We start from the raw sequence: 9,427 nt of genomic DNA, 5'->3' as shown, positions 1-9,427 counted from the left end.
TTACGAGACTGGTCTTGCAAAGGTTCGACCAGTTCAAGTCCTAACTCCTTATATCTTGACCTTGTTGGGGACATGCAAAGAAAAACTGAGAAAAAGTAGATCGCTCTGATACCACTGATCTGGACTTAAACAAAAATGCAACAAATTATAGAGAACCATAAACACATATATGCAACGGAAATAATACTTCATTTCATTAATGTAAAATACTGAAATATGCTTACAAACAGTAATGGAAATAAACCAGTTAGGACGATGGTAGCTTATCTATGAAAAGAGATGTGTGGTGCCTACATGCCTATGACCTATGTTACAATGAGGCTCGAAGGCTTATTTATTGTTGAGAAACAATGGAAAACCTAAACATTCAAAAACCTAAACCTAGAAGATGAAATGCCAAACTATGGGCCCCATTTGGGTAAATTGGTACATCAACTTCCCAGGGTCGTAACATTGGCATATGACCTCCATTTGACACATACAATAGCTCGTTAGAAGGATCTATCTGAGCAATACCACTTTGGGAATGGAAACATCAATCCATGGACCCATGTTGGCCCCAGATTTCCCAAAAAACATCATTTAGGGCCTCAAAACAGCTCTGGAAGTTCAGGACCTGAAAAACTACTAAAAATAATAAGCTGTGCTACAATTAACGAAACCGAAAATGCTGCGAGAAACAATGGTGGGGTTCCAGGTGGACTTGGCAAGTGGCCACCAATATCCACCTAGATCATTCCTCCCCGCTTAGGAAGCAATGGTCCCCATTGCGTTGACCTCCTCCATGAGATGAGGAAACTTTTGCTGAACTTGGTCCCTAGTGTTATAGACATTTTTGGGCACTGCAACCCCAAGCATAAATGTCCATAAACCAAGGGCTCCTAAGTCCCTAAAGGTGTTGTTCCAAACCCTAGAAGAACAAGGTCAACTAATTATAGCATCTCCGAGAAGTTCTCCATGAAAAACTACTCAGAACTGGTCAAAACTGGACCATTTCACCTGCTCCATAGGCAAAGTGCATTGCATCCCACCTGAATACACATAGTAGGTGTGTTGCATGTCAAAAATCCCTTCTATGCGGTGCGACAGGCGAGAAGGGACAAATGGCAGGGTCGATCTGCAAGGTGAAGAAGCATGGAATCTTCCAAAAACTTCTCCTGTGACACTTGCCTCTCTGAATTCGACCAAGAACGAGTAAGAGATCATCAATCTCCAAGTGGAATCAAGAAATATCAGAGGGAAGACACTAATCAAATCTCAAGTTGACTCACCTCCCTTGTAGACATCTATATATGGATCCCTCATCCCAGAGATCCGGAGGCTGGAACTTTGCATCTTGTAAGGAAGTGCTGCTGGTTTCTTGGTGCAATATCATAGTGTTGGGTGATCTGAGCTTTTCATGAGGTGAAGAAGGGCTTCTTGCTAAGAGGATGATGCTAGGTCAGAGTAGTTGGTTGTAATTCTCTTGGCTCTTTCTTGATTATCAATAAAGCTATTCAAGTTTTCCTCCACATGCTTGTATGATTAATGTTTCATACATTTGTGTGGTCAATGTACATCTGATCCTATATTGTTTATGATAATAGATCTATGTTCTTGGATAGTATTATACTGCTTTGATTCTATAGGTACCCTATGAAGCTGGGCGAACAAGGAAGTGAGTAGCAAAAGATCTATCAGAAGGGAGAGGAATCGAACAAGGAACCAAGTGCAATACAGAGGTTGGTATCCTTTATTCTTCTCTCATCTATCTCTCATAAAGGAAAACGAAAGTAGTTTTAGTTTGTTTGTTTCTAAGGTAGCTACCAGCCTTAGTGGGATTAGCAGTTCTGTATAGACACTATTCCCGGTAACAAAATGGAAACTCCAATGGGGAGCGAGTAGATTGTTTGCTCATCTAAGCTTGAAGTCAAGCCAGCTAGCCTTCGAACTGCATTTGCTATGCAAGTGAAAAGTAGATCAACACTGCTTCAGTCAGTATTTGTATTTTGTTATGAATTAAACGATTGATTTACAAGCTTTCTAATTGCTCTCGTGGCAGCTCTAGTAACCTCCTTAGATCTACCCCTGTGATTGATTTACTGATTACCACTTGCTTGGCCTAAATCCCTGAACTGAACTGTAAACTGTGACCTGGAATCCAATCAAAGTCTCGTCCCTAGTCCAACGCACTGTCTATTCTGTGAACTTCAAATGCAGCTCACTTCCCGAGTGTAGTGGGTGCGTTGCATTTCAGTTTCACTGTGTTACAGGTGCTCTGATCAGACAAGGCCCTGTTCCTAAATTTTGGTTTCTGTGTTCACTCTTTTCAGATCTATTCAGGAGTTTTGTTTCCTGTAGTCAGTACACCTCTGTTTGAAACCCCTTTCCTTGCTATTATTCTGCCTCCATTGTCCAAAGAACTGTAAATGTTTTTATGTATTTTTTGAGTCATTTTCAGTTCTCCTTTACAAAGAAGTAGCGTAATTGTACTGTCCTTTCTTGATTTGAAAGTGTCGCAAGTGTCGTTTTCAGTCACATAAGAGAATTTGATTGTTCTTGATAGTCGATTACACTGTTACTATTGTATTTGATCTGAATAAGTAGTTTTTCTAGTGTCAAAAGCAAGTTTTCAATTCCAAATCGCAAAGTGTTGTCATTGTACTGATTTTTTTTTGAAAAGAAACTTGTTAATAATTGTCGCTTTGGAAAATAATTCAGATTTGTGCTTAACTTTCTTTTTATCATTCGCACATTAAGAAGGCTGAAAACAAATACATGCACGTGCATTTACATTTAGACATTTTGTTGGTTTGATTTAGGATAGTGCATATAATGTGTGCTCTATGCTCTTTGTTGAAAGAATGCCATCTCTCTTTCCTTAGTAGCTAGGATTTTCATTGTAGAAAATAGATTAAATGATTGTTTATCATCTTAGATTGCATTTTATGAATTTTACATCTACATCACACGGTGAACCTGAAAGGAAAATTTCTTAAGAAAGGTCAACTATAAAATCAATTTAATGAATCTAAAAATGCTTTGGAACCTAACGCACAACATCTAGAAGTCTAGGTTAGAGACGTATTCCGACGTCGTAAAGCCTGGTAACTGTTGTTTTCACTGTTGGTTGGGTGATTCCTCCACTTTGAGATGATAAGTGCCAATACAGACTTGTGCTCCCGCATACCGTCGAGTATATTTTGGGAGACCACAATAGGCTTTATCCTTTATCCATAGGAAGCCGTGTCTGCTGCCCTATCGATTGCAATGCACTAAACACAACATTCAAGAAGATTGACTGTCGTACCATAAAAAGTATTCTACAGTTTTGTGATTGGTTTGTTAATCATTCTATCTAGATTTCCAGAGCAGTCCCTTTCATTCCTTTTCAAACTCCTTAACAGAAAAGGTCCATCTGAGCACTTTTCACTTCAGGCTCATTAAAAGTCGAAGGTGACTAGAGTCATCTTTTGTCTTTTCTCGACTCTTAAAAATTAAAAAAACAAGTTGTGTCAAAGCATCTAAAATTTATTTTAAATAGAATAATCATCACCTTTCCTACGTTGCTCTTAAGTTGAGAAAAATGGAGTCCACCAACCAAGGAGTTCCCCTTGGAGGAAATCCTAGTCCCTTCTCCTCTTGGGGAGATGTTGGTGCACCCCATATGGCCACGTTGTCTCTTCCAGGATTGAAAATCAGCTTGCCCGTATGGCTCTTCTCGACTTCTATCGTTCAGAACACCGTAATTCCTAAACGATATTAGAGTTACCCCCCAACCCTCTACTTCGTCCAATTCTTCCTCTCCTCCTTCCTCTTCGCTTGATGAAGCTGGTTGTTAGGCCTCAAAATAGTCCCTATTTTCACTCCATTATTCACCAATATCTTCACATTTTACCTTCATGTCACCTCCATTCCACCTCCACATCATTACATTTACCTCATTATTTGGTTATAACAATGCTTTTCCAAAGTTTATTAATTCTTAACATTTTTAAGTGGATTTATGGCTAAATTTTAGAAAATAATATGCTTATACTTATACCTAACAATTAGAATGAGTTTGTTGACATGTGTAGGCACAAAGGAAGCTTCCAGGGCATCTTTATGTGGCCTTGAATGATCAAATTCGAATTTGATAAGATAAGCCTCATGGAAAAGATCATGATCTCATGGAGAAGCTCATGGACCTCATGGAGGAGATCATGGAGGATAGGGTTACGTGTCTAGATGGTTGAGAAATGTATGGAACTAAAAGAGAGATTAGTGTTATAGACATTTTTGTGCCTTGCATCACTGAGCATAAAATGTCAATAATTAAGGGATCCAAAGTCCCTAAACATGTTGTTCCTACCCCTAGAGGAACAAGGCCAGCAAACCACAGCAGTTTACAAAAGTTCTGCACCTGAAAACACTCAAAAACAGGCCATTTCTGAATCATGTCAACTGCTCCACTGAGCATCTGCGCTGAATGTCAACTGCTCCACTGTCTACCTGCGCTGAATGTCAACTGCAAAGAAGGCTACCTGTGCTGAGCGTAACTGGACAAGTGGCAGACTCATTTCTCAAGGAGTCAATGCCCAGGAAGCTTCCAAAATGACACTTGGATCAGGGAATTCGACTGGTCATGAGTAAGAGGTTCCAAATCTCCAAGTGGAAGCAAGAACCTCCAAGTGGACTCAAGAACTGAAGTGGGAGAGGACACTAGTTAGCTCCATGCAAGCCTCAAGCTGACTCATCCTTTCTCCAAAACTCCTATATATAGATCTCTCTCATGAGGTCTAGGGAGGCTGGATTGTAATTGAAAAGAATTGTTGTTGGTTTGTGGTTGGATCATTGGGTGTTTTTGCTTTGAAAGGGGCTGAAGAAGGAATTCCATTCTGCTAGGAAGGAGATGCTGGGTTGGAACCCTACGGGTTGTATCTCTTCCTGAACCTTGTTTATCAATCAATAAAGCTTCTCGGTTCTTTCCTATATGCTGGTGTTTATTGTATGATTTGCATTAGTGTATTTGATTTACTTCTAATCCTGAATCATTTATGAATATGTATATTTGCCTTTGTGTTGTGTCCTTCTCTTGTTGCATGTAGTTGTTCTTTTGTCACAGGTAGCTGTTCTCTTGTGATCTCGTGGGAGCAAAAGCAAGGAGGCAAGTAGCTGTGGACACCCAAAGAGGAGAGGATCCAGATCGAGGGACAACTGAAAGATAACGGTAAGTCTACCAATCTCCTCTCTTTCATATTTCATAAAGGAAGAAACCGAAGTAGCTGTATTCGTTTGTTGCTAAGGCACTATCACGCCTTAGGTGGATAGGATCGTCCTACATAGGCATTTTTTCCCACAACAAATTGGCGACTCCACTGGGGAAAGAATTTTGTTTTAGTCATTTTGTTTGAGTTTGCATCATTGTTTACTTCATAGACTCAACGGAAACAATCGAACTGCTTTGCAAAGTAGAATGTTGCTGCTTTGATCCTTCACCGGGTTTTTGTCTATGATCTCAATAATGGACTCACAAATTACTTGATGATGCTTTGTGATAGTCTTTAGTACCCTTTCAAAGCATCCCTCTGTTTATACCTTGCTTGTGTTTCTGATTTGGCCTGAAACAGTTGATTTTTGAGCATTTTATGACCCGGAAACCAAGAGAAACGAGAGTTTCTCCTTTCAGCGCAGACACTGTGAAGGCAGTCTGCATTTCAACGCAGGTCCCGTGAAGGCTACCTGTGCTGAATGTCAAACTGACAGTGTTGTACCTGCGCTGAACCAGTGTGGCCTTGTGCAGTTGGGGTTCCTTGCTATCTTTTGCCCTGTTTTGATCTCTGTTTTTGCAACCTTTAACCAGCATAGGTACAACCTCTGATACCCCTTTTCTTTGCTTGTATTCTGCCTCATTTTTGTACAAAAAGACTGTAAGTGATTTTATGTGTTTGTGGCATCATTTACAGTTTTCCTTTGCATGAGCGAAATAGTCATCCTGTAGCCTTGATTCAGATCTGATTAAGTGATTGATTGTGATCTTAGGAGAGAGTTCATTGGCTGTTTGCAGTTTGATTATCATTTGCTTTTGCTTATTGGTTTGAATTTTTCACTTTTAAGTGTCGAAACAAGTATTTCTTTCAAAAAATCGCAAAGTGATTGTAATCTCTTCTACCCTTGCTGATTTGGGAAAAAGTAAACTCGTTTATTTTCAGTCATTTAAAAGCAAATTCGAAGTTGTACAAAAAGCTTTCTTTGTAGGCATTTATACTAAGAGAGTGAAAACAAACACCTGCATTGTGCATTTTTCATTTTGATAAGATTGCATGTTGGATTTAGGAAGAATGCATTAGAGTGTGTTGATTTCTCTTTGAGAAAAGATAGTCGCTCTCTTTTCCCTTGGTAGCTAGGATTTTCAAAGTTGAAAGATTATAAAGCTTGCTTATCATCTTAGACTGCATTTAGGAATTTGTACCAATACATCTCGTGGTGATCCTGAAAGACAAACTTTAAAAAGATCAACTTAAAATATATTGAATGAACCTAACAACACTTTGCAACATAACGCTCATCGTAGAGGTCTAGGTAGAGACGTGTTCCGGCGTCGTTAAACGTAGTGACTGTCGATCTCTAAGAAGGTGGGTGATTCCTCCTGAGGGACGATAGCACTAATACAGACTTGTGCTCCCACGTACCGTCGCATATATATTGGGAGACCCCTATAGGCATATATCCTTTATCCTTAGGAAGCCGTGCCAGCCGCCCTACTAATCGCAATGCAGTGAACATAGCATTCACGAAGATCGACCACCCGTACCGTAAAACGTATTCTGTGGTTTTGTGAAAGGTTTGGCGCACCCTCTGCCTAGATCTCCAGAGCAGTTTATTTTGGCCTTTTTCAGACTCTATAACAGAAAAATTCCAACCGAGCATTTGTCACTTCGGGCTAGTTAAAACATCGAAGGAGACTAGAGTCATCTTTAGCTTTTTCTCGACTGTTTAAAACTAAAAAAGAAAGTTGTGTCTAAAAGCGTCGTTAACAATTTATTTTAAACAGAACAATCACCCTTATTCCCGCGTTGATCTTTGGGTTGAAAAGATGGATCACACCAACCAAGGAGTTCCCCTTGGTGGAAATCCTAGTCCCTTCTCCTCTTGGGGAGATGTTGGTGCGCCCCACATGGCCACATTGTCGCTTCCAGGGCTGACAATTGGCCTACCTGTATGGCTCTTTTCAACCAGTGTCGTTCAGAATGCCACCGTTCCTGAACAGTCGAGTCAACAGTTAGATCAGACAAGAGTTGCCTCCCAGCCTTCTACTTCATCTTCCTCTCCTCCTTCCTCTTCGCTTGACGGAACTGGTCGGTCAAAGAACCGAGTTCCTAAGGAGAAGAAGGAGAAGAAGAAGAAAGAAAAGAAGCAGAAGGAGCCTAAGGCGACTGGGGGCAAACAATCTTCATCTAACAAAAATCCACACACAGCACTCGTAAGGCCTAAATCGCCATGCATCATATGTAGGGGAGACCACTTCCACAGAGATTGTCCATGTATCCCCCGGATACTAAGTGACTGGTCCCCCCGTTTGCACAATTCGGTAGCATCGACCTCTGATAGCCATGTCGATTGCTCACCGTCAACTAGTGGGAGTGAAGCTCCAGGACAGAGCGAGAAAGCTAAATTTCCCTGCAGACTGTGTGAAGGCGATCACGCCATCCACCGTTGTCCCTTCTTAGATGAGGCAAAAAGAGTTCTGGAAGATCGCCCGATATTACGAGCAAATCTTCCTCCTGGATATCAAAAACTCTTGCCAAGTCCCTCGCTAGTTGAGAATCCGGTTGACCCGCCCAGGTGGTCAGCCGAAGCACCTGTCATTGAAGATGAACCGTCTAGATCCATGCCTGACGAAAGTCAAAAGGTTGATACGGCAGTTGACCCTGTTTTCCCTTCAGAGGCTCTATCTTCGAATGACACCATCACGGAGGAGAATCAAGACGACACCGTCCAGATTCTCTTCATCAGCACTGACTCTGATGATCAAGGGGGCAATGCCACCATTCCTTTATCGCAGGAAGGAATTTCATCAGAGCGCTATCTGGCCGTTTACTCAGTCCCACCACCAAGCAACCTGGTTGTGTCCTTTGATTGGAACCAACTAGGTAGACCCCGGTTGCCAGCCAGTATACCACTCAGAATTATTTGTCAAATATACATAATGGTAATGGCTGGCACTATCATTGATGAGGGGGCATCTGTGAGTATCCTTTCCTCTATTACTTGGAGAGCACTTGGTTCGCCAGCACTCTTACCTGAGATGAGAAATCTATCAGGTTTTGATAAGGGAACCAGTCGCCCTTTAGGGATCCTCCCCAATGTGCCAATAACACTAAAAGGGAAGACCGTTCAAATGAACGTGATGGTCGTTCAAGGACCCTTGGATTATAACCTACTCCTTGGACGAGACTATATATATTGCATGGGAGTAGTAGTCTCCTCACTCTTTAGAGTAATGTGTTTTCCGCATGAAGAAAGAATGGTCAAGCTCGTGGACCAACTTTCGTTTCCCGGATCACACATCGCAAATAGTCGCATACCATCCCTAGATGGTCTATTCACGAAAGAAGTGTCTCAACCCACGGTCCGTCCTCCTGATGAGCGCGAGTAATCCGGGAGGACATGACTGGAACCCAGGGGGCATGCGTCCTGGTCTGCTTCGGCAGAGAACTTTGGGTATAAGGTAGGATTTCCGCGAGAGAATATGACTAGTCCGTACCCCGTCCGTGGAGGAAAGAGGGTTGTTCTAGAATAGGATTCTTTTGTCAAGGTACATGGGAAGGACGGGACCCGTCGCCCACCTTTGTCTATTTCGGTAGGCATTGCCGAGGAAGTGTTTTGTTTAACGAGACAATCTTTAGGTAACCTGAAAAAGGTAGGCCAAGGAAGTGTTTTGTCTAACGAGACAATCTTTGGGTAGCCAGAAAGAGGTAAGCCTCCCTAAGTAACACAAATGTTTTGTCTTTGAGTAGTGTTCTTCTCTTGTCGCAAGTAGCTGCTCTCTTGTCGCAAGTAGTTGTTCTCTTGCGATCTTGCAAAAATCTATTGAAAGTTGGGCTAACGAGAAGACAAGTATCGTATAGACCCATTAAAGCTGGATTAGCAAGACGACAAGTAGCTGTGAACACCCAAAGGAAAGCAGAAGTGAGAAGGAGGAGGGGCAACCTTGAAATTGTATTTTATACCTGGGGGCATGCAAACCTTTTGGAGTGCAAGCTAAGAGTGGTTATTTATCTGTTTGTTGGGTTAGCCGTTTCCGAACTTGCATAAAGAAAGGATATGGAGTAAAGCGTAGTGAGATGAAACTCCTTAAAAAATAGAGATCTCACATGAGACACTCTTATCATATGACTGGTATATCGAGTAGTTTTAGCAGCATAGTTCATGTGATCCGGGTTTAAACAGGAACACAACAAAT

The sequence above is a fragment of the Pinus tabuliformis genome, chromosome 6 (assembly GCF_031772625.1).
Source record: "Pinus tabuliformis cultivar Carrire ecotype Pingquan chromosome 6, CPIR1, whole genome shotgun sequence".
NCBI lineage: Eukaryota > Viridiplantae > Streptophyta > Pinopsida > Pinales > Pinaceae > Pinus > Pinus tabuliformis.
The sequence above is the reverse complement of the archived record's forward strand: the minus strand, read 5'-3'. Positions refer to the sequence as shown.